The following is a 26041-nucleotide window of genomic DNA, read 5'->3' as shown; positions in this document are numbered from 1 at the left end:
TGGCTTATAAGAGTTGAAGAAAATACTTAAAATGAGAATTCTAGTAAGGCAACTGTAATACCTGTAGTAAAAATTACTAATTTACTGAAACCTTTTGTTTACTACAAATTACAAAAAATACAATGTACGCACGTTTGCATCTTGCATTCAACGTTCTGACGGTTACACCAGTTATTAATGTACCAAGATTTCACATTTGTAATGGTTTATTTCTTACATTAACCTGTGATTTTGCGATGCTAATCACTTCAGTATGTTTCCTTGACAAATGTATTCCCGAAAATTCATTGCTGTGCATTAATTATTTTATGTGTTGCGATTTTTTTCCACCAGTGTAGATCCAACAGCTTGGGAGAATTTGTGTATGTTGCAAATTACGTAACTTCATAAATGCATGCAATAGCTTCTACAGATTTATTAATATTTCTAGGAACATCAGTTTAGTCCTCTTCTTTTGTTTCCTCAGCATCATCTTCTGTGTTGTAGATTTCTCTTTAGACCTGATGCCTTAGTAAAAGTGGCGTGATCTGGCAGAAGGCCATCAATTACTTTTGAATAGGTTGTGGGAGTGAACAGTGATCAATGTGCTACAAATATTTACTATCAAAAACAGTCTTGATCACAATTTATTTATTACAGTGACTGGTTTCGACCACTACATGATTTACCACAAGAAGTAGGTTCTTACTCATTGGTCTGAAGATGACCACAGTAGTGGTCGAAACCGGTCACCGTAATAAATAAATTGTGGTCAAGACTGTTTTTGATAGTACAGAAAGCCATCACTCTGAATGTAGTCATTTGGACTATATTAACTGTTCTGCATTTGAATTAATTCAGCAGTTGCTGCTGCATTGTCTTGAACGTTAATGGTTACACAAGTATCTTGTTAATTGCCTCCAAATTCCACTATATTGAAGCATGTGGCGACAGTTTCATGCTTTATCTCTCCTACTGTCATGCCAACCAGTATACTGCATCCGGGACAGAAACTGACCATGGAAGAACAAAAGCACTTTCAGCTTCTTCATCATGAAGAGTAAGAGACTGCATCAACAGTCGCCAAGATAATGGGACTTGTATGTGTGAATAACCCCTGGTTCATGGATCTTCCGAGGCTGATTGAACCAAGCCAGTTTACATTTGATAACTTGATTTTCGGTCGGCAGGTTGCATTGTCTAGGACAACAACGACTTGGCGATTTTCTTTTTTCATTTTGGCATTGAAAGAACCCAGCCATTCTTCCATAAGACCACTCACCATCCGCGCCTTTTAATTGCTTCTCAGCATGACTGTAAGCTTAAAGACATCTATGGTTTTGAAACTGTGGGATTTTGCTGCTTCTCCAGTCACCAATGGCTCTTCAGTTTGCGTAACATGTTTCCACACGGCATCAGAATGACTCTTTCCTTGGACACCTATCCCACGATGCGCTTTTCACCTCAAATTGCTAGAGATTTAGAAGGCAGTGTGGAATGGGGCAGTTCCATTTCATCGGCACTAATCACGTCTTTCGCATCATAATTCGCAATTAGGTTATGCAGTATTATCTTCCATTCGTTTGCTACAATTTGCTGCACGTACTTAGCTTCCCCACACACTTCATTTCTCACGAGACAGTGTCTAGCTTTGAAACACTCTAACCATCACGTGGATGCCTTAAATTCCTTATTCGTAGCCCTTTAGCGGCTTTCAGATCATCACTCCCCACCATGTGCCTGGACAAAGTAAGTTTTTCGCCCACGCACTTACGAACGATTCTCCCACTATCTCGTAAATTTCTTCATTTCCAGTATTTGCGCCTTTATTTTCATTTTCGCATTCCCTTCATCCATTCGTGCAGTATCTTATCCCTGTTTTTTACCGCATTTGAAACGCAAGAGTACGTTGCGCCCAGAGAGCTTGTTTTTCTAACTCGTCTGAACTATTTTAATATTTTCGTTAAGTGTTAGGGGCACATGCTTCTCGTTCGACATAATATTGTCGTTTAAAGTGCTACAAGTCAGCTGAAACTGGCAGGTGCTGTATTTTTCTGCAATGCTTGTCCTTGCCGGGAAAAATGATTATTCAGGAGAGCAGTACATTCAGAGCTATTCAATCATCGTGTTAAAAGTAGCACGGACGTTAATAACTAATGTGTACTTTAGTACAGTAGTACTGTGTAATCATAAGCCGCATTATAAAATTAATTAGTAAATAAGTCTAAAAATTTACGTTCAGTTTCGTCGTTGGAGACGTTCCGCTTGTACAAAAAATTAGAATGCAGAATTGTATTGAATGCACCTTAACTGAAATATTTCTACAGTTTAGCCAGACTTCCGGATGATACACGTTCCATTTTGATCAAGTTTTACTGTATTTTTATTTTTGTAGCTCGTCGGTGAACTACACCCAACGTAAATCGTTGCTTAAAAAATATCTTTGATCTATACTGAAAGCGCGGGAAAAGTTTAACGAATGTTTGTGAAATACTGTGAGTGGTCTGTGTTTGAACTTCGAAGTGCCACATCTGATATTAATGTTGTGCTGAAAGGTGATACATTTTACAGATTTGTGGAATATATTAATACAATACATACAGGACTAAGAGATGCAGCCTCTTTGTATGGACAGTGTATGAAGTGTGTGTGAAGATACATTCGAAATTTCAAATTGTTGACATTTTGTATGGGATTTTCGTCTGCGTCGGTACGTACTTCCATGAAGGAATAGTATGATGTAATTGTAAAACATACCATAGATGGTGTTATCACTATTACCATGGGAGAGAAAATTAAATTTAGCGAAGGAATGAAACAGTTTTGTGACAAGCAATTTGTGAGTTTCGAGTGCTAACGTTCCGCAACGTTTTCTGAAGGAAGCGATGGAAGTCAGATAGGCTGAGGGTCGAATTTATATAAAATGTCTTTTTCTCTTCAAATAAGATCTACAGACACGTCTGTGCGCAGATTTCTACCCATAAAATGGTATTTCCCGTAACTATAAATGGTGTTCAATTGGGCGTCAGAGTTATAGGGAGATTGAATTAGCTGAAACTGGAATCCAAATCTAAATGAATCTTATATTTTTAAAGGGTGTAAGTCAACTGCCACACATTTATGGGAAATTGAGAAAAACCATTAGAATACTATGTGGGCATCTTTATTGGTATTACGTTATTGTTGGCTAAGAGATTGACTTTCTTATGTTATATTTCGGTAATGTAATTAATCATTAAAAGATGAAATCTGGTGCCCTTAAAAAAATTAAGCTCTCGTGTACTCCTTTTTACTCACATTACTGTAACGTTATCTTGACTACATACGTTATAACAATTGCAGTTCTTCGTTTCACGATACCAGTGCATTATTGTATAAAAGTAATAATTGTCGGCGATGCATTCGCCTTGGCTGCCGTTAATTACAGGTAGCTTCAAAATTACTGTTGAGATTGATAGGTGTTGGCAGGCACATAACGTTGCAGTTTTTCATTGTGTTGGGTTGATTATTCCAGATGGATAAGTTATTTATTTTATTTTTAATTACACACATGGTGGACCATGTTGGAGGCCGAGAAGAAATGTCTGACTAATCAGTCCAGTGATTAATTATTCACTCCATAGACCCACAAAGGAGGGAATCCTAGGTGTGGAACATGTCTGATAATCACATTACAAAAATGTAATTAGAAAAACCTTAGTTTCATTAATTTTGATGACCCTCAGTCAGTAAACAGTAAAATTATGTACATGAATTAAAATAAAACTTCTAATATTTACAGGATTAATACTTACATCTGCTTTCCATACATCCATGATTCAAACAGTAGGTAGTTACTTGACTGTTACAACCAAGTATTGTTAAAAATTAAAGTACGATAAATTTTCATTAAAATGGTCTACTGCACTTGATAAATTCAGGGATGGAATTGGAGGAGTTGGCCACCAAAAATTCTTTAAATTTATGTTTAAATTGTGTCTTGTCTGAAACTAAACTCTTAATGGTTGCTGGTAACTTATTGAAAATAGGCATTGCTGAATACTGGACTCCTTTCTGGGCAAGAGTAAATGATTTTAAATCTTTATGTACATTGTTCTTATTCCTAGTATTGATACTGTGTACTAAGCAGTCAGCTGGAAAAAGAGATGTATTATTTGCAACAAATTCGTTAAGGAATAAATATACTGAGTAGCTGTGGTTAGTATGCCTAATTCTTTGCATAGGTTTTGACATGATGATCTTGGATTTAGGCCTACACTACACATTACTCTTATTATACGCTTCTGTATTCTAAAAAATTTTTCTAGGTTTGTGGAGTTACCCCAAAATATGATATCATATGACATAATGGAGTGAAAATAAGCAAAATATGCCAGTTTTTTTTATATTTATATCTCCCATGTCTGACATCATTCACGTTGCAAACACAGACCTGTTTAGGCACTTTAGCGGTTTGTTAGTATGTCGCTCCGAACTGAACTTATTCTCCTGTTTCCAAGTCGTCATATTTTATACACACATTAGAAGGAAATCTCTTGGAAGTTCTGAACTGCATATAGTGGATCTTTTCAAAGTTTGATGACAGTGAATTGGCTGTGAACCACTCTATTAATGTCAGTAAAAATTTGATTAGCTGCCCTTTCTAAATTTATATTTGATTTAGTGTTTATTACAATGTTTGTGTCATCTGCAAATAAGACAAACTTGGAATCTGGTAATGTAACAGATGACAGGTCATTAATATACACAAGAAAAAGTAGTGGACCTAGTTTAGTTTATTAGGGAGCACCACATGTAATTTCTTCCCATTCAGATGATGTCTGATTGCCTACTGCTGAACTGTTACCTAATGACACCCTTTGTTTCCTGTTAGTAAGATGTGACTGAAACCACTTTGCAGCACTATGAGTGATGCCATAATATTTTAATTTACTTAAAAGAATGCTTTGATTGACAGTCAAAGGCCTTTGACAGGTCACAGAATATGCCAGTTGCCTCTAATTTGTTGTCTAATTAATTAAGGACATTTTCACTGTGAGTGTAAATAGCCTTCTCAATATCAGAACACTTAAGAGACCAAAACTGTGACTTTGACAGTATGTTATTTTCACTAAGGTGCTTAAGTAGACGCTTGAACATAACCTTTCCAAAGATTTGTGAAAAAGCAGGCAAAAGTGAGATCGGTCGGTAATTTGACGGCATTTCTTTGACCCCTTTCTTGTGGAGAGGTATAACTTCAGCATCTTTAAGCCAGTCTGCGAATGTTCCTGTGATAAGTGATTGATTACACAAATAACGGGTCTAGTGTAGCAGGGGATACAACCCGTCGGCTTTGGACAATGACGTCACAAGTCGCCAGAGAGCAGTTTACCATTTTCGCTTTTGCTGTTATGTTTCAGTTTCGTTTTTTTACTGATTGCTTAATAAAGTGGATCTGTTTATTCTATCTCGTGAGATTTTTTTTTAAAAAAAAGCCAAAAAACACTTATCAGCTACTGAAGGGAGCTACAACACTAAGAAGAATCGCTTCTCGTTTGGCGACTTGTGACGTCATTGTCCAAAGCCGACGGGTTGTATCCCCTGCTACACTAGTCCCCAAATAACTTAAGATATGACTGAGCTCACATGAACACTCTTTTATTAACTTTGTTGATATGTTATCAAACCACTAGCATGCTTTGATTTCAAGGAATTTATGATGGATTCTACTTCTTTGTTGAAGTAGGTGTCAATTCCATTTTACTGAGATCGCCGGAGTGCACTGGTCTCAGATATTCCATTGCATTATTTTCTGAACCTGACAACCCCCCATGCTATCAGTAAGAGAGACAAAATACATGTTTAAATGGTTTGCAACACATGTCTGTTACCAGGGTTTCATTTATTTTTAGAGCTATTTGTTCCTCCTAATTTCTGGTCCGACCTGTCTCTGACTTAACTATATCCCATATTGTTTTTATTTTATTCCTGGATGTATTTATTTTCTTCTCATAATGCAGGTGTTTGGATTGCTGGATAACCTTCTTCAATAATTTGCAGTAATTTTTGTAACGAGCTATACTGCTAGTATCAAAGGTGTCCCCACATATCAGATAGTTTCCTTTTTGTCTCACATGATATTGTTATCCCTTGTGTGATCCATGGTTTCTTATTATAGGCCTACTTCTGCTTAATTTGAGTTACCTTCAGGGGAAAACAATTTTTAAATAAGGTGCTAACTTTATTAATGAATGTTTTGTATTTTCCATTTGTCTTGGATGCTAACTGTTCACTGACAGTGTTTTTCAGGACATCTGTATTAAAATCACCAGCAACCACTAGTCTAGTTCTTTGTTTCCTAATTTTAGATGAGATAATAAATCTTCAAGACCGCTTATAAACGGGTTGAAATTTCCTGAAGGTGCTCTGTATATGGCTACTATTATGAAGGACCTATTATGAAATTCTATCTCTGTTGCACATGTTTCTAACTGCTGCTCTAAGCAAAATTTATTAATGTCAGTATTCTTAAATTTAAAACTGTTTTTAAGAAATGTGGCAACTCCTCCTTTCTCCATATTTTGTCTACAGAAATAACAGACTAGTTTAAATTCTGTAAGGTTTAAGGTATCTATATCAATGGTCACATGATGTTCAGAGAGGCAGATTATATCAACTGGGTTCGATGTGACTCTTAATTCATCAAGGCACATAAGTAGTCCATTAATTTTACTTCTAAGTCCTCGAATATTTTGATGCACTAAAGATAGTTGGCATTTCGCATTTACCGAGATGAAATCTGGTGGAAATAAAATTTCTGCTGATTGCTGTAAATTTTTAACCGACAGCTGTGTTCACTGATCCAATGCGCCAGGATTATGCTGTTTGATTTCTTTCTCAAACTGAAGGTTTCTTTCAACCTTTACTTCTCTCAGAACTTGACTTCGTTCTGTCCTACCTATCCTAAAAAAGGTGCTGCCCCAACACACATGACCACTGGTATATTACCACTCATGGCAGTGCCTCCCCCCCCCCCCCCCCCCTCCCGTCTTTACATTTCCTGCTATTAGCCCAGCCAGTTTTCCCTTTCCTGTTGAGCTGTAGGCCATGTCTAGTACAATTCTACCTACTGAGAGAATCAACAGGAACCAAACCAATATATGTGACCCCGTACCCGACCCAAGTAGCTGTTCCAACTCCAAATTAACTCTCCCGACAGAAGAGTTTAAATGAGGTCGGTCATGGCGTCCCAGAACAGACACAAACTCAACAGTGGTATGTCTCAATAGCTGATGCAATCTTTGCCAGGTCGCACTCTATGGGCCTATGCTGAAACTATGAGTCATGCCACGCTTTATGTTACCAAAAACAAAATGTGAGAAAGGCCTAACAAAAACTGTCACAGACTCTTTTCTTGCAGTTTCTCCAGAAATTCTTCTCTTCCTGTACTACAAGTGAGGGAATGACTTTCAGATCTAGTATTTCAGTAGTAGCACCCTCTCTAATAAAAAATTTACTTGGTTTGAAGTATTAAGAATCACGTTCTGCATAGTAAACCATCTGTCCTGCTTCTCTTTGTAATGCAGAAATCCTACTGCAGTGTGAAAGTGCCCTGTCACTGGAAAGTAATGGTAAAGTTTGTTGAATCTCCCAGAATTGGGTACAAGAGAAACCTATTGTGTGTGTATTTCTTGTTCTGAGTTGAGCAGTTATCAGAGTACAGATGCAGTCTCATGTATTCTTGTGCTATATATTTCCCATTATCGTCCGTAAATGAGCGCACATCATTTGGACCCTTCGTACGTTCATGGTAGACATACACCTTGCTTGTATTAGTCTTTAAGTTGAATGGGGGAGGAGGAGGTGTGTGTCGTGTGGGGGGGGGGGGGGATCTTCAGAAGTGCTATTTGAGCTTTATTTTTAAAGTGGCATGATTCACCACGATGTCTCTTTATTTTTAAAACTGCACAATTCTTTGACTGATCATAAATGACATGGTTTTATGGTCTTGTTTCCATCTGTTACAGACTCCAATTCAACATTTCCAAGTTTTCTAATGAGCATAGTCCATATCAATTCAGGCAGGCTAGGAAAAAATCTTACCTTCGTAGTCGTGGATGTTATTGAATTTAGCCTATGTTAAAATGGAGGACTAAGTAAGGTACATGTAATTTTTTTTTTTTGTTTCCTCCAAAAAAAATTCTGCTCTGAGATACAGACCTTCAAAGATGACATTACACATACCATTCTGAAGATGTGAATTTGGAAAAAAAAAATGCTGAGGGAACAGTTCTAGATATTTTGTTGGTTTTTTATTTGAAAGATAATTGTTTCATGATTACAAAGAAATCCTCCATTTGGACATATCTGTCAAAGTTTTTACTATAGCACTCTGAACTTTATGATCTATGGACTTTTTTCCCCCCAAGAATGCGCATCTGTCGTCGTCGCCCCCCCCCCCCCCCCCCCGCCCCCCCCCCCCCCCCCTTCATTAGTACCATATGGTTCTACATTCCCTGAAAATGAGAGCTTCCACCTTTAGGTTGAAAGGGTTTTATAAACAATTTATATTTTTGCCATACATAAAACCTGTTTTATTACCACATTATCACATAACAGGCTCATAAAAATCAAAATCTAGCCTTACAACATAATTTTAGTTTAGAAAGATGAGTAAGAGACTCCAAAATGACCAGCAACGTAACTATCTCGCTGCCGAAAGAATAATGCTACCAATGGTCCCCATAACCTTCTACGATATGTCATATTATATTGTGCTGGTTCTATGTTTTAACATTTAAATCCTGCTTTTACAGTTTTGTAATGCATTTCAGCATGCTCACACTAAACCTCAAGCCAGAAGAAACGGAGAACTCCATGAGAATGGTTTTTCTACCCCATGTCGGTGGTGTGTCCATTAAGATCGGCAGGCTGTTCAAAAAACATCAAACAAAATGTGTCTTCCGCCCCCCAGAGCGAGTGCAAACGATGTTGGGTTCCGTTGAAAACAACCTAGGTTTAAGGGGTCCAGGGATACATAAAATCTCCTGCCAGTGAGGGAAATCATGTATTGGCCAGACGTGTCGCACTGTTAAAGATAAATGCACTGAACATTGGGTCAGCCAGAAAAGTCTGCTATTGCTGGACACTGACATGGGACTTGTGAACTACGAAGAGACGAAGATCCTACCGTCCGCCACCATGTACTCGGACTCCATCATTAAAGCAGTCGAAATACTTTTGAGCAACGACAAGAGGCACGGGAGTTAACTCAGCAATGCATGGAAACCAGCAGTGGCGCCACTAAGGCAGTTATGTTGGGAAAGTCTCAAACGATTTTTTTCTTGTTTCCTTCTTCTTTTCATCTTCCCAAAATAACTTTATTCTTTGGCTATGTTCCTCTTTCCTTTTCTCTGTCCATATTTTCCCTGTTTTCTTCCTGCATGGGGTTGTTAAAACTCCATCTGGTATGTGAAAGGTCCAAAGACTTAAAGGTTTCAATTTGTAAAACTTCTGTGTATTCTGTTTTGTACTGAAATCAGCCAGTCAATGAACTAAAAATGTGTTCCACTGCTTCAATATCTTCTTTTGATATAGAGTGATGCCTTCCTGTTGAACCAATAGGAAACATTGTGAACAGGAAGTGAGCACTGATGCCGTTGTTGCTGTCCTTTGACTAGAAACCTATATCTAGCAGCTGGTCTGTGTGGCAGCATAAAGTTCACTACAATTTCATGTAACTCTTAACTGGTGTCTATAATCTCTGCAGTCCACCAGTCACATGCCACAGACCTCCCCCTTCTCAGGTTGTGAATTTGAATATTGTCTAGCTGTTTCTCAGGTGCTGGCCAAGCGAACAATATTTCTTGTTTCTTGCTCTTTAAAGTGTGGGCAATATGATTTCGCCCATCACTTTGAGTCCAAAAATGTGTCGTCCTACACCATCACAAGACCTCTTCCTGTGAGTAGTATCACTGTATACCCAGTCAGTTCGCACCTACTTAATTCAAATAGCTCGTAACAATTTTTAAAATGACTAGGAGCACCATCAGAAACAATGATCTTCTCTGCCCCTGTTTGCAGTTGAATTTTGCGCATTGTTAGCATAGCATGTGCCGAGTCATGTCCTGTGCCATCACTTACGACTGCAACACTTGTGGTCGTGTTTTCAAAATATGTCACTCCTGTAAAAATTTAAACCTGGTCATTACTCCATTGATACCCTTGTACTTCTTGTGGGAGATTTACAGACCAGTTCTCAGCAAAATCACAGTGAAGCACTAAATATATTCTTCAGCTTGTACACATATTTTCACTTTTGTAATGAGTTGTTGTTGCAATTTCTTCAGATGCTGGTGTGTTACTGCTTTCACTGACCATTATCCAAGTTCATCAATGAAACTGTCAAAGGCAACAATTTTCTTAAGTTTATTTTCCTCCCATGTCGCATATGTAATTTCTGCAGAGTTATCTGCTAAGTCTTCCAGGCCAAGTGTCTGTAAAGACAGTCCTCCCTTTCCAGGGCAGTCACCACTTTCTTGAAACAAACAAGTCTTTCGTGTTATGTCACAGACTACTTATGACTTCACACGCCCAACCAAGGTGTCATATGTTACATGCTCCAATAAGTTCTTCAAAGTTACCACACAAAGTTCAAAATTCGTGCAGTACACACATAAACAGGCATCTCTAGGTGGGTTTGGAACTACCCACTTAGGTCGTGCTGCATAAAATTTGGTCTTCCAATACGTCAAGTTATACAGTTGTCTTATAAATTGCAAAAGTTTTTTTAATACTGCGAGTCATGTACCTCTTCACTTTCACAATTTTTGACCTTCAACTGTCACAGTTATAGTGTCTTTTTTGTTGGCACTCTGGTAAGAACAGTTCCATTTATCTTCCAGATAAAATGACTGCACTATTTGAACTTGAGCTGCTTCTACAGGATGACCATAATAGAGATCTGGTCTTCCAAAGACTCCTTTCACAGACCACACATTTCTTGATTGGTCTACCATGTACTTTGATACTGATGAAACGTGGTTCAAAATTGTTTTCTTTAAAAATGTCTGTGGAATAATAGTTAAAACTTGCACCTTTTCACTGTATGATGCTCAATATTCAGCAGCTGAATTGATATTTGTGAAAAATATGTGGCAAGAGGTGCAGGAGTGCTTTGGTTCATTTTCTTCTGAAGATGGAATTTCTACTTTGAAGCGTGTGTTCAGTTTTACTGTAGTGTATTCATCCATAGCTTTAGTAATTTCTCTGCACTTTCTTGATGCATAGAGCTTATGACTCGACTTCACTGACCACGGTTTCTTAGCATGGCTAACATCTACCTCTGTAGCTGACTGATTCAGAATATTTAATTCTTCCTCTGTTGATGCAAAATTTGCATCATCTGCACTGTGGGAGGCTTCACCTTGTTCAGATACTCTCATTGTTGTTATTCTGCCAAAACATTTAGAACACAAAAAGTAGTCACTGGAAACATCTTTACTTTGAAACAGAGTCTTCAAATGAAAACTTTTCTTCCCAACCTGAACAAAGTCTGTTGTTTTGTCTGTCTTGTATATCACTCTTCTATGGATATGCAGTCAGTCAGCACACTTCACTCTCCTGTGGCCCCAGTCAGAAGACATTTCAAACAGTCCTTTTCACAAAACACACTGCAACTGTGTCAGCTGGCAGATTGCTCACGGAAACACAGAACTCGCTGGATGATCTTTCAAATAAGAATAACTGTATCAAAAATCTAGAATTGTTAGAGAGATGCAGCATTTCAAAAACTTTTTAGAGTTTTCCATCTTCAAAATGGTGTTCGCAGTGTCGTCTTTGGAGGCCGGTGTCTTGGGGCAGGAATTTTTTTGGAGAAAACAAAAAATACGTGTTTCTTACTTCTGAATTTTAACGTATGCTAAATTCAATAACATCCGAGGCTATGAAGGTAACCCCCCCTGCCTGAAATTATATGGATTATGTCAATGGCATTTACCCACCTCCCATGAGATTATTACCATCTTTGCTTATTTCTTGTAATCCTTCCAGGTCATATATCCCACTCACTTCATTTTTTGAGCCATAATTGTGGTTTTTCAATTTAAAGGCCCTGAAAGTTGCTGCTAAAATGAGTGTGGTGGTATTGATTCCCCTTGTTAAGAGGAATGTGAGCTGCAAATCATCACTTTGGCCAGTGACATCTACATGTAGGTAAATAATCTTCAAGCCACTGTATGGTGCATGGCAGAAGGTACCCTGAACCACTACTTGTCATTGTACTCCTAATCCAGTTGCAAATAAAACGAGAGAAAAACGAGTGCCTGTACGCCTCACATGAGCCCTAATTTCTTGTATCTTATCTTCGTTGTTCTTACGTGCGATTATGTTGGTGGCAGTAGAATAATTAAACAGTGTCAAGTTCTGTAAATTTTCTCAATAATGTTTCTCGAAAAGAATGTCGCCTTCTCTCCAGTGATTCCCATTTGAGTTCCCAAAGAATCTCCATAACACTTGTGTTGTCTGAACCCACCAGTAACAAATCAAGCAGCTCGCCTCCGAATTGCTTTGATGTCTTTCTTCAATCCAACCTAGTATGGATCCAAAACACTCGAACAGTACACCAGTGTCCTCTATGCTGTCTCCTTTACAGGTGAACCACTCTTTTCTAAAATTCTCCCAATAAACCAAAGTCGGCCATTTGCGCCTTCCCTACTGCAGTTTTCACATGCTCGTTCCACCTCATATCGCTCTGCAACATTATGCCCAGATATTTAAACGACTTGACTGTCAAGCAGAACACTAGTAATATTTTATCCGAATGTTACAGGTTTGTTCTTCTTACTCATCCGCAATAACTTACACCTTTCCACATTTAGGACTAGCTGCCATTCATCACACCAACTGGAAATTTTTTGCTAGTCATCTTGTATCTTCCTACAGTCAGTCAACTTTGACACCTTTATAGTATGTCACAGCATCATCAGCAAACAACCGCAGTTTGCTGCCCACCCTGCCTACCAAATTATTTATGCATATACAGAACAGCAGTATCCTGTCACACTTCCCTGTGCTCACCTGATGGCGTCATTGGTGAACACTTCCTGTCGAGGACAACATACTGGGTTCTCGTATTTAAGAAGTCTTCGAGCTACTTACATATCTGTGAACTTATTCCATGTGCTCTTACCTTCATTAACAGTCTGCAACGGGGTATCATGTCAAATGCTTTCTGAAAATTTAGAAATATGGTATCTGCCTGTTTTTTCTCGATGCATAGTTATCAGTATATCATGTGAGAAAAGGGCAAGCTGAGTTTCACATGAGCGATGCTTTCTAAAACCACAGTGATTCATGGAGATAAGTTTTTTAGCCTAAAGAAAGTTTATTGTATTCGAACAGAGAATATATTGAAGGAGTCTACAGTAAACGGAAGTTACGTATATTGGTCTGTAATTTTGCAGGTCCATTCTTTTACCTCCTTCATATACTGGAGTCACCTGAGCTTTATTCCTATTGCTTTGGACTTTGTGCTGGCGAAAGATTCACGATAAATACCAGCTAGTTAAGGGGCTAATGCTGTAGAGTATTCTTTGCGAAATCAAACTGGGATTCCATCCAGACCTGGTCATATGTTTTCAAAACTTTCAGTTGTTTCTCGATGCCAGGTATGCGTACGAGAGTCTGAGGGTCAAATGACATTGTTTGTAAATGATTTCTTGAAGGTGAAATTTAAAACTTTGGCTTTTGTTTTGCTATCTTCAACTGCCACACCAGGCTGGTCAACATGGGATTGAATGTAAGCCTTAGACCTGCTTAGCGATTTTACGTATCATCAGAATTTTCTTGGGTTTTCTGCCAGATCTTTTGCCAAGGTGTGACAGTGGTAGCTGTTCTATGCTTCGTGCAAAGATCTTTTCACAGATTCACGGTCGCCAGTTGTAGTGGTTAATAAAAAAAATGGGAGAAGAGAGACCGTGAAAAAGGGAAAGAATGAAAAGCAAATCGGACTTCGTATTACAGAAAAGCTATTGTTGGGGTGGTCCTTGCGGCGTTTTTGAGCAAAAGTTAAACCAATTTCCACTACAAAAAATGTTGAAAAAGAACAGAGAATAACAAAATGTAACTGACAGGGGGAAATGACTTAGATAAGAGTTCATCCTTTACCAGGTAAACTTGTCTTCTTTCGTACGGCGTCCAGGTCTTCAAAAATCTCCTTCATTTCAGCGTGAAAAAATCTGCTCCGAAATCTTGCAATAGTCCAGGGATCACCAATTTATACCAATTAAAATCATCTTGATACTGTATGCAATTTAATTCACTTTGCTACTTCCATCCACCGAATTTCTTAATAACTTCCACAATGTCTACACATTACAATCAGATCGAGATTAGCCATTAAGTTTTTACGTCAGCATCTGATCACGCCTGCCTTAAGCTACGGCTATCAAGAGACAATTGAAAACGGATAGAAAACAAAAAAGGTTACAATTTTGGTAGTTTCTCTGCCGTCGAGCGCTCATACCGCTGCGACGGGATATTTTTATCTGAGGGAACGAGTGTAGCGCGGCGAAATTCAAAGCCCCGCTACACTAGAGTGCAACAGCCTTTGCTTCCTCAGCATCCGCCGAATTTTGTTATTAAACCATGGTGAGCCTTTTCCATTCTTTATCTACTTACTAGGCATGTAACACTCCAGATCACGATTTACAACCTGCTTAAACTTTGCCCATAATTTCTCTACATCCATCTTATTAGAACTATGTGATACCAATTTGCTAAGTGAGATGTTAATAACTGGTTATCTGCTGAACCTAGCAGAAACACTCTCCTCGCACCTGGACTGATTTAGTAACTTTCATAATCATAGCTGCTATAATGACATCATGATCGCCAATCCCTGTTTCTATACTGACATTGTTGATAAGGTCAGTCTGTTTGTAGCTGAAAGATCTAAGGTATACCCATGTGTGTGGGCTCCCAAGCTAGCTGTTCAAAATAAGTTTCAGAAAACGTCTTCAAAAGTGTTTTGCATAATGGTCTGTCTGTAACCCTTGCAGTGAATCCACAGAGATCCCAGTCTATATTCGGCAGGTTAAAGTCGTCTCCAACTAGTGGTGCATGATCTGGGTATTTATGCGCTATTGACCGTAGCCTTTCTTTGAATGAATGTCTCTGGAACTGTCACAGCTGATTCGGGTGGACAGTAAAAACATTCAACAATTAAATTAGTTTCACCTACACCTATTATTTGTGACCAGATGACTTCACTGTCACACTCAACTTCGACCCGGGACAACTGGGAGATCTGGGAAGAACTCGGGGATTTTTTCATCTGGGAGAAAACCGGGAAAAGCCTGGGCATTTTTTAGAATTCCGGGAATTTTTCGTTGTTTTAGTTTTCAGTTAAATTTTTGTAATTTTGACTGATAAGAATTGATACTCTAACAAAGGATATTACTGTATCCCGCTACTGCAGAATAATACTGCAACAATAAAACGTGAACAAGGGAAAAAAAAACAAAAACGAAAATATAAATTGCAAAGGAAATGTGCCATATACAGCAACAAAACACAATGTTCACACAAGCGTTTGCCAACAGCAAAATGTGTCAAAGGCTTTAGGAAGACTGTGCAATACTTCACAACAACAAATTGCCTCCTATGATCATGACGTCGCAACTGTTTACATTAGGTTCGTTTTAGCAGTTAAGAGCGGGCTCGTGCGCATGTGCAGTTAAGTGGCGTATGAGTAGTACCTTCTCCCGTTTCTGCCTACAGAAATGTGGATGTTGGCTGTGTAAGCAGTCGCAGCAAGCAGCTAGATGCAACCGGGAAAATTTTTACCCCTGCGCCCAAGCTGCCAGATTCTCGCATGCGCAGCAGGCCTGGATCTATGAGAGAGGGGGAGGGGCCAAATTCATATTCTCGAGGAGAAAAAAACCTTGTTTCACAAAGTGCCTAGCACCCAGTGCACGTTGGTCATATCGATTACTCATATGATTTTGATGTGCATCCAGTCGGTTTTTGAACACACTCTGCAAGTTGATTTCTGAATGAATCATAAGCCACGCGGGGTAGCCGTGCAGTCTGAGGCGCCTTGTCACAGTTCACGTGGCTCCTCCCGGTTCGGAAATATCGTAGATCCAAGGCTGATGCGCAGAGCAGTCTTGAGTTATAGTGGGGAAGTGTGTGGTCTCCACGTGACCTGTGTTTACATTTAGTGATTTTGCTGTTTCATCTTCGTTTACTGCTCTTACATCAAATGAAAACAAAACGGATTTCTGTGGCTGGGAGCTATCAAGTGAATTAAAATACATTCACATAATTACGGAAGACTAATATATGTTATTAGTTTCAGATTTTATTTTATTTCCGCTTTTCTGACAGCCATGCATTGATTGCCTTGTAGAACAATGAAGTTATTTTTGCCTGTTTGCTTAAGAAATTTGGTTTTCATTGATCTTTTACGCTGAGGCAGTCAATGTGTTTGAAACTAAGTGCTTAGTTCCACACTATTGGTTAATTTCAACTGCTCACTGCATTTCAAGTGTACGTTTTCATCTTCTAGCACATATGGCATTATGCCATAATAAAGAATCAAAATTGAGTTAATACAGTACTGGTACTCCAAGAAAATTTACATACTGGAACCCACACTGAAAAGCTTAATATCAGATCAAGGCCTTCGTCATTGGGAATCTAGACATACGACTGTGCTCTTTAAGTATGCACTTTAAATCTGTCATTTTAGTATGGTTCACGAAATTCCGATGCTCTTGGAGTATCCTCTGATGTCTTTGTTTTCTTTTATGAATAACGTTTTACACGTACGAATACACGAGCTTCCTGCATCATAGCAGCTGGCAAAGTGTGGTGGCGCCTGTTATCTGGCACTCTCTGCCGGCTACTGAAACGAACCTATTTCTGACAGGTTGCGGGAAAATATTGCGAATGGTGGTTTGAAAAGTGTTACTTTCAAAGTAAATTTCCTTTTACGCAAGTTGAACTATGTGCGAGAATGTACGATGAGTTTCTTAAATCAGAGCGTTTGATGACGAGCCATTTAGAAGTATTTCAAGCCCAGAAGATCAGACATTCATGTCATGAGCATGTGCTATGGGAACCTCTCTCTCCTCTGCGGTAGCTAATTTATTTGTGGAAAACTTTGAGGACAAGTCACTGGACTTAGGTAAAAAATTTTACTGGCACATTTATGTGGTATGCCTTAAAGTGTAACACACGCAAAAAATAACGTGTGGAAGCTTAGCTTCTCTTGCATTTTATTTCTCTTGCATCTTATTAACCTTAGAGACCAATATTATATGTGAAAGCTTTGCTTTTCTTGTAGCAACACTATTTATATCAATTTAAAACATTAACTTTTCCTGTTTGTGTATCCGCACTACTTAACAGTGATGTTGCTATTAACTGACTACATCACGTCTTGGGGTCTGAATATCTGCTGTTATCGGCTGGCGAGATCGCAGTCTCGATTACAGTGGTTCGGAAAGTAACATGCGGTGTTTGGTGGAATTCGAATTTATACTTTCATAATACGAAAATATGCAGCGTACATGTTGCTGCACATCAAAAATGTTTCCAAAAGGAATTATTTTTCCCTGACTTCGTTTTATAAAATACCGGAAAATTCTTTGCCCGTGTATAAAAAAAATATAACCATTCAAAGGATTGATAAGTTTTTCAGTTCCAAGGGAATATATACTGTCCCTTAATAACACGGAAATAGTGTGTTTTCATCAGGGAGAAAGTGTATTTTTAACTGGGAAATCTGGGAATTTTTCCCACTGTCCCCGTATACACCCTGTCAATAGAGACAGTATTTTTGTCAATTGCAATGAACACTCCCCCTCCCATGGGCTCTAATCTGTCTTTCCAATATGCATTCCACACCTCGCTAAATGTCTTTGAACTTTGCACTTCATGTTTCAGCCAGCTCTCTGCCCCAAGGATAATTTGAGCACGAGAACTTTATTACGAATACTTCAACAGTTTCCTGATAAAATTGTGAAAGTCGAAGTGTCTTTATTCTGAACATTGTGTGACTTCCCATGCTGTGAATCGACTGGCGATTGTTTATTGAAGCTCTTCAAACTACTGCCTAGCCTAAAAAACCCTTATTTGCACTCCACAAGTATTCTGCTACCCGAGTAGCTGCTTCCTTTGTGTAGTGCACCTCTGACCTATCAAGGAGTCCTACAAATCCCCACATGATAATGCAGGTCTAGAAATCTGCAACCAAGACCATCACAGTCGACGAAGCCTTTGGGTGAGACCTTCCACTCGGCTCCAAAGCAAAGGACTATAGTCAACTGTGGGAACAATGCTGCAGATTGTGAGCTCTGCTTGCACCCTGTGCACAAGGCCAGCAGTCTTCACCACCTCCACCAGTCACCGGTACTACGATCTGAGGATCGTCTCAGAACCCAAGCAACAGGCTTTGTTGGTGCTGACATGAGCCACAACTGCACCGTGCTCAGTTAATACCCACAGGCATATCGGATGAGCCCCCCCCCCCCCCCCACCTCCTTGCAGACGTAACGAATGCACATTTGCTTTCTTTCCAGCCCCAAGCGCTATCTGCCTAATGGGCCTCATAGCGCGCCTAACATTGGAGCTTCCTGTAGACAGTAAACTCCTCCCCGTGCCTGCTTGGACCCTGCTGAAGGAGCGGCCACCTGTTCACTCACAGTGTGGAAGGGCGAGGCAAGGCAGCCAGTCTTCTCATAGGCCCTCCACCTCGAGCCATGCAAATGCGTTACCAGCCACCACTCATCCTGCTGTGAACGTGGATCCACCGCAACAGGTGCACTAGGATGTGCCTTAGAAGCAGAACCCGTGGGCAAAAACAAATGACATCTGGGGAGTATCAGTGCAATGCACCAGATTCTCTGCCACCACTACACCCCAAGGCAGAAGCCTGAATGTGACTGACCGTAGCCAACAGCAAGTGGATACGCACTTACCTTGCGCTCTGCAGATGTACTCATACCACAACCGAGAGCTGGAGCCTGACAATGTCAGTGGCTTCTGTCACATCACCTTTTGTTTTATGTACTCACAGTTTTGTTGTTATTTTGCAAAGCCAACGAATGGGGGGGACAGGACAAAAAATGAAAGGAACAGTTTGTTTGTGAATTGACGAAATTGGCGAATGTGATACAAAAAAAATGAAGAGGTTGTGGTGACAGACTTTGCGCGAGGTCCAGGTTAGTTTGGAAGGTGACAGTTTGGTTGAGAGTTGGTAAAGCCTCAGCTAATTGTTTCATGGAAGATTTTGAAGAACGGGCCATGCTGCTTCTGCAGATATGTTTACGATACATTTTTAATCTTGCTGTACATCACTGAGATTCTGCAGCAGTTCATTGATCATTTGACTGGTTGACATCATAACATTTGATTTACTGTGGTCGTGGCGGAGACAGGAAGTTACCTTTCTTAGATCTGTTGGTCGAACAGAAATTGAATCGATGACTCTGCCACTCTGTGTACAGAAAACCGATGCTACAGATCTGTATTTCAGTGGGCGTAGCTTTCAAAGTCCAGCTTAGAAGAGCACCTTTCTACACAGAGGCATGATTGTAGTTGGACATGGACCATCCCTGCTCTGAGGCTGACCACCTGATGACGGTGTTCAGAAGGAATGGGTATTCTGACAGTGATATTAGATCAATACTATTGAGGAAACAAAGATGCAACTCTCTTCAAACAAGCTGAGAGGACCAACACAGTGTGGCTTTCATTCTGTGCTGCAGCAATTAGCAAGATATGTAGTCTTAAGCAGTCAGTCAGACCAGCCTCCCATCCACTCATAAACTTTAAAGAAATGTTGTGATCAGTTAAATATAATCTCGGATTGAGAGTAATGGGAATCTGACTCCTTGTGTGCGGCAAAAGTTATGTGGGACACTCTATATGGACTCTTGCCAATCACTGCAGTGAGCAACAGCGTTATCTTAAACACAGGTATTTGGATTAATCAGAAGTTGTAGTACACAGCGTGTTAAATAAGCACCACATTTAACAAACAAGAATATGCTGGTTCATGCATTGACCTATTGGGACTCTGTGAAGCAGTTGAAATTAGTTTGTGGAAACAACTTAAATAGGCACACCAGCTATGCACTTAGCAATCCACTTAAGTGTCCACTTGATAAAGAAAAAGCACTGGGGAAAATTGATTGCAGTTTACCACATGATGAGAGGGGTGGAGCTGCAAGCAATGCTGGATCGAGAGTGCAGAAAAAATCTGTGGACGTAGAGGCATCACCTCAGAATGTGCCATTCCTTGTTGTCATCATGATGTAATCCAAACTCAGAATGTGCCATTCCTCGTTGTCATCATGATCTAATTCAGCCAATCAGATGACGTCCTGTAGCTATAAAACTAGAAGCCTCGCCAATTCATGACATTGAGTCTTTGTCCCTTATGACATTGATCGAGGCAATCATTGAAAGCTTGTAGTTTTATCCGAATTTAACATGGCAAGTAAACTGAGAAATTTTTATGTGGTATTGCTGATATTTGTTTTATGGGCATTGGGCCATGTCCAAGGCACAATTGTCTGCCCAGCAATTTGTTGTCCAGTGCTGGAGACCTCGGATGCTTTTAATGATTCAGAAAGCAGTTCTGTATTAGAACAAGCTCAGAAGGTTAGCTGTTCATGTGTATCCATGCAACGGTTAGTTCACATCATCAGACTGCTGCCTAAGAGTGCAGAGTTGTGCCAACATATTCTGTGAAGCTTGTTGCAGGGAAGGTTGCGTCGCACGTAATGGATCCGCTCTCGGAGCAGTGCTGACTATGTGCGATCATAGATCTGATGCACAAATGCCAAAATGAAGTTTCTCTTGGAACTCAGAAAAATCTGTGTTGTCAAAGTACCTGCATCCACACAAGCCAGAGAATTACGCCTTGGGCTACAGTCTGTTAGTAAAACAAATACCCAGCAATATCATAAGTATTGGCCATGAAAGCCTGTGCCACCAGCAGATATTGCAGTGCCTCACATCGGGCATAATAGGAATGTCCCACTGTAGATACCTATCCTTATCCCCTCTTCCTCTTGCAGTCATGCTCTAGGCATGTCAGATTCTGTTGTCTGTAACTGTCTTCTCCCTTTTCCTGAACTATAAATGACACTCTTGACATAGCAAACCGTTCCAGAAGAATACGTAGTTTGCCAGTCTCTGTCACGGTCTGCCAACTCCATGTCCAGGTAAGATCTTGAAAGGCATCATTTCATCCTCATTCACTCACAAGTCGCCATAGTGGCGTTAAAGAACTTGTGGAGCGGCGGCCAAACCGCCCCGCGAGGGATCTCCCGGCCACCAATGCCATACGCTCATTGTTATTATTATTATTATTATTATCATCATTATAATCATCATCATCTTGAAAGGTCCCTTTTGGCACACAATTGACATAGTGCATCATTGTTGCTGACCTGCCAGCCAAACAAGTGATGGTCTCTTTGAGAGATAAAGGGGCATTCAGCTCACCTGGAGTGTTATTGCCATTCAGATACGTCTTGTGCTGTTAAGCCCAAGGAGACCAGCCTCGATCATCTTATGTTCATCACTGAATGGGAGAAGCTTATTACCATTAAAGTGGCTTGTCTTATGGATGAATGCATGGCTTATGTGGAAGAATCTAATCTCCCTGTGCAGACAAGACCATTATGCCATAATCTAAAGGAAACATTGTAAAGAAGGCAATTCTCCCATCCTAGGGGCCTGCGGTCTCCATGAAGAGGAAAACATTGGGAAGCAGTTTTAGCAGTATGTCATTTTTCTTAATAGAAGGATAAGAACTACTGGTTTAAATCAGTTTATTTTTGGTCTATGGGTGGTGACCAGTTTCGGTCATAACTGTCGCCAGACACGAATTTAACCAGACCACGTGGGGAGCTATTGCTCAGAGCTATTATGTACTACCAAGAATTATGTCAGCATCTTGTCTGATGACGCTTGCTGTAACAGAAATTGGTCACTACCAACAGAAAGAAAATAAATTGTAATTCAGGCTGGTATTTTTTATTCTTATGAAAACCTTGGTGCCTACCATCTGTGGGGTCTCTCCACCACCGTGTAACTAGCAGTTACTGTCGTTATCTATGAGTTACAGAAAAGAACAGTGTGCTCTTTATACATACCATTATGTCAGATAGGGGCTCTGTGGTTCTTCTTAGGCAGCTCATCCACCTCTTCCTCAATCTTGGGAATTTAATGCATTTAATATGCCATGTGCAACTGTGAATGATTGCTCCAGGGTTCCGTTTACATTGAACATGGTTCTCACAGACCACACTTCTTTGAAAGGGAAGGCTAGCTACATTTCAGTTCAGCAGAAGGATTTTTATGAGCTCACTGTTCAGTGGTCAGTTGGTAGTGAACTAGTGATCATTTTCCTGTATGGATTTATTCAGCTGTGGATGTTTGGGTGCTAGCCGTTAGTGGAAAAGCTCAGATCCTTCTGGGATTAAAATTGCAAACACCCTGATGGGGGTGGATAATCCTCTTAAAGCTTATTCGTAATATCCCAAGGAAAGAATGTGAGAAGATAGTGCAAGAAATAACTGCTATGATCATTCGCACAGCACATAATTCATTATCCTACATTAGCATGGTGATCTTGAGAAGTAGCTGAGGCCATCAGAAGTAGCCAAAGAGAATTCCAGTGGGAAAGGAAACACGGCTTTGCTAATAATACAGTTTGATATAAATATTTATGAGCAAAAACTCTTTATTTTGCCAAACAACAAAATAACAGGATTGTTGGGAACAACATGTCACTTCAGTGAACATACATGCAAATGCAATGTATCGACAGACATTCACACACATCCGCAATACCTAAAATTTTATTACCAGTAATACTTTGTATGAATCTTTTTGATATAACTGAATTACTGGTGACATACCGTGCCGAAATGTCAACTACAGACATTTTTTACCCAAAATTTACTCAGTCACATCAATGAGGTTCACTCAAATAAAACCTGGTCAGTGCGCCTACTTTTGCCTTGCACTTAGTGTGACACACACATAACTGTGTGTATGGTGGCATGTATTGCTAGAGAGACTGACGCTTGCGCTCTGTTTGATGTTGCATAGCGCCAGTGTGGTTTCACGCCAAAGAGAAGGTCACACAAGTTATCCCTGAACACGTAGTGGAGTGAGCAGGAACAACAAGGAGTGATTTGATTTTTGGTGACAGGGGGAGTTGGAGGCTGTGAAATGTATCGATGGATAAAGGCTGTGTATGGTGAGTGCAGTCTGAGTAGTTCAGGTGCTGTGGAATGGCGCAAACGATTCCTTGAGGGGCGCGAGTCGCTGCAAAACGATGCTGATTGTGTTATCACATCGGAAATGGTTGCGGTAGTGAATGTTTTAGTCTTGGACAACAGCAGAATGACTGTGGACAAGATCCATCGGTTACTGGGTGTTAGCATACTGCATCGACACTTGAACTTTCAAAAAATCTGTGCGCAGTTGATTCCCCGCCAACTGACTGCTGAACAGCACAATACTCGAATGACGCTGTCTGAGTCATCTGCAACGTTATCATGAGGAGGAATACGGCTGTGTATTGTCACAGGTTATGGAACATGGTGCCACCATTTTAAACCAGAAAGCAAGTGTCAGAGCAAGCAGTGTAAACATGTGACTTCACCACCTCCAAAGAAATTGAAGGCTGTGCACGCCATTTCTGGTAAGGTCATGATGTCCTTTTTTTTTTTTGACCACAAGGGCCCACTGCTTGTCGAGTTCCTGGAATGGGGAACTGCCATCAGTGCCCAGCATTCCAGCATTATGAAGCCACTTTACAGAACCTTAGACAAGCCATCAAGTTGAAACGCAGAGGCATGTTGTCCAGTGGCGTTATCCTCCTGCATGATAATGCCCACCCACACACGGCCAATGCGGTGAAGGCAACACTGGAACATCCACCGTACAGTCCCGATCTTTCACCATATGACTTTCATGTGTTTGGACCTCTAAAACATGCTATTCGCGGACATCGATTCGCAACGGTCGACGAAATGTGTGACTGGGTGCAGGTCTGTATCTGACAGCAGCCTACTAGCTTCAAGGATGGAATCGACCAGATAGTGTTGCAATGGGGTAAATGTGCCAACAGTGTCGGCGACTATTTTTGAGTGTGTTTACTGTGTATAACTACATTTGTGAGTTAATAAAATCGTTACCGTTACTTTACACTAGTGCCTCAGGTTTCATTTGAATGCCCCTTTATACATCATAACAAAATGTAGTATTCTGTATTTTAACACCCACCAGATAAATCTGTAATGCTCCTTTTTTTGGACTGGGAATTCAACAGGGCACTACTACTTCCCCAGGCCCACATACAATTAACAACAAAAAGTTTCACTACATTAGTGATAACAGCAAAAACATTATCCTAGTGAAAGTTAACAAGATTTGGCAAGACAGTTTCTCCTACTCGATGGACAGAAAGTATCATAGTACAGACATTGAAACCTGCCCAGTTCGGAATTACGGTTGCAGTGGCTCTTATTAATCAACATGTCCATAGGTTCAGTGTTGAATGCTACCTGCTTTGTAATTACCATGGACAGAATTGCCACTGTTGCATAACTAGATGGATCATCACCCTTGTATATCAGTGACTTCTGTCTGTTTTATAACTCTGCAGCAATATGCTCGGTAGGATTTGGTTGATAAATGGCAGTTCAGAACATGTGAGGTGTGGGCCCAAAATCGTTGACATAGTTTTTGCCTACATGATCTGTGGTCAGATGCGTTGGCAGAATTACAGACGTGACCTCCTTCACTCTGAATTGTAACTGGATAACCTACAGCTGGAAGTGGTAGACTTTGATCACAAGGTGACGTTATTGCACACAAAGCAGCTCGATACACTCTGTGTGCAGAAATTAGATTCCCCACAGCTCCTTAGAAACACGTCATGGGGAGCAGATCAACAAGTTCCAGTAAAATTTTGCCACCTGTTAGTTCTTGGTTAGACAAGGATGTATCATGTACATGTCAGTAGCACCTTCTGTTTTAAGCCTACTAGACCCTACCCACCATAGTGGAGTCAACCTTGCAAGTGGAGCTCTTTGGATGAGCCTTGTTGATAGTCTCCTTATAGAAGCAGGTATTTCACCTCTAAAGTCTTAATTGGTTATGCAGTTAAGATTTTTTTAGACCAGAACGCCCTTGTTACTGGACCATTTTCCAGTGCATCAGCATCCAACCCCTGATAGTACAAAAGACCTTCAGTGTGGCATCAAGTATCACATAAACCTTAATATTCATTGCTATAGGTTGTGTTTGATCCTCCATGACTACATAGCCTTATACTGATACCCCCACTCATGTGTTAGGTCTGCTTTTCAGAGTTTTGCTAGACTTCCAAAAAGCTCTGAATACCATGCCACATCAGCTTCCTGGGCCCTGACTCTTTGGATACATTACCTAAAGAAGCTTTCACAATGGCTGTGCTGCCAGTCAAAATTCCATCTTACAAAATTTGGAAGGCATCTGACCAAATTAATTCCGAACAATAGCTTCCACCAAGAAGTAGAGGCAGTTGCTTTGCTCCTTTCAAGGAGAAGCTGTAGCCTAGACCATAAACTACAGGCTACTTGTACGTTTTGTGATCTGTCAAAGGTATTTTGACTGTATGAATCACAATATCAGTCATTAGGTAAGGGACGTGAATTTAGCTCTCAAGCATCATCCAACTGGAAACTAATTACATGTAGCTTCCATTTTATGGACCTTGGTTTTTTTTTGTGTACATTAACGACCTTTCATCAGTTACACATGGATGTAAGCAGCAATCTGGAGGGGATGGGAAAGGGAATAGTAATGTACAGTTGGGGAGAGAGACAAATGCTGTCTGATGTAGTGTGCAGGAACTACACTGCCTATAGAACTGCTGAAGTGCCTCAGCCAATCTCTATTTGCAATGCGAATGTTGTCAAAGAGGATACAAGGGTGTTTACTTCTGTAATGTCTTCTGGGTAAAAATTATTTGTGGTGTGAATCCAAGAACATGCTGCAGAGGCCT

General features: G+C 40.1%; 1 protein-coding gene across 2 annotated transcripts in view; it reads left to right on the top strand.

Annotated features, from left to right (window-relative positions):
• Positions 1–2426: 2426 nt before the first annotated feature.
• Positions 2427–26041, top strand: part of LOC124619366 (N-acetyltransferase eco-like) — a 63569-nt gene continuing 39954 nt past the window's right edge. The window contains exon 1 of one of the 2 annotated variants that reach the window (XM_047145690.1): positions 2427–2534. The gene's annotated coding sequence lies outside the window, so the exon portion shown is untranslated. Of the gene's footprint in view, positions 2690–26041 lie in introns of both variants that reach the window. The other variant, XM_047145689.1, reaches the window with a different exon arrangement.

This window comes from Schistocerca americana, chromosome 6, assembly GCF_021461395.2.
Source record: "Schistocerca americana isolate TAMUIC-IGC-003095 chromosome 6, iqSchAmer2.1, whole genome shotgun sequence".
Taxonomy (NCBI): Eukaryota; Metazoa; Arthropoda; class Insecta; order Orthoptera; family Acrididae; genus Schistocerca; species Schistocerca americana.
This window is presented reverse-complemented; position numbering and strand designations above follow the sequence as displayed.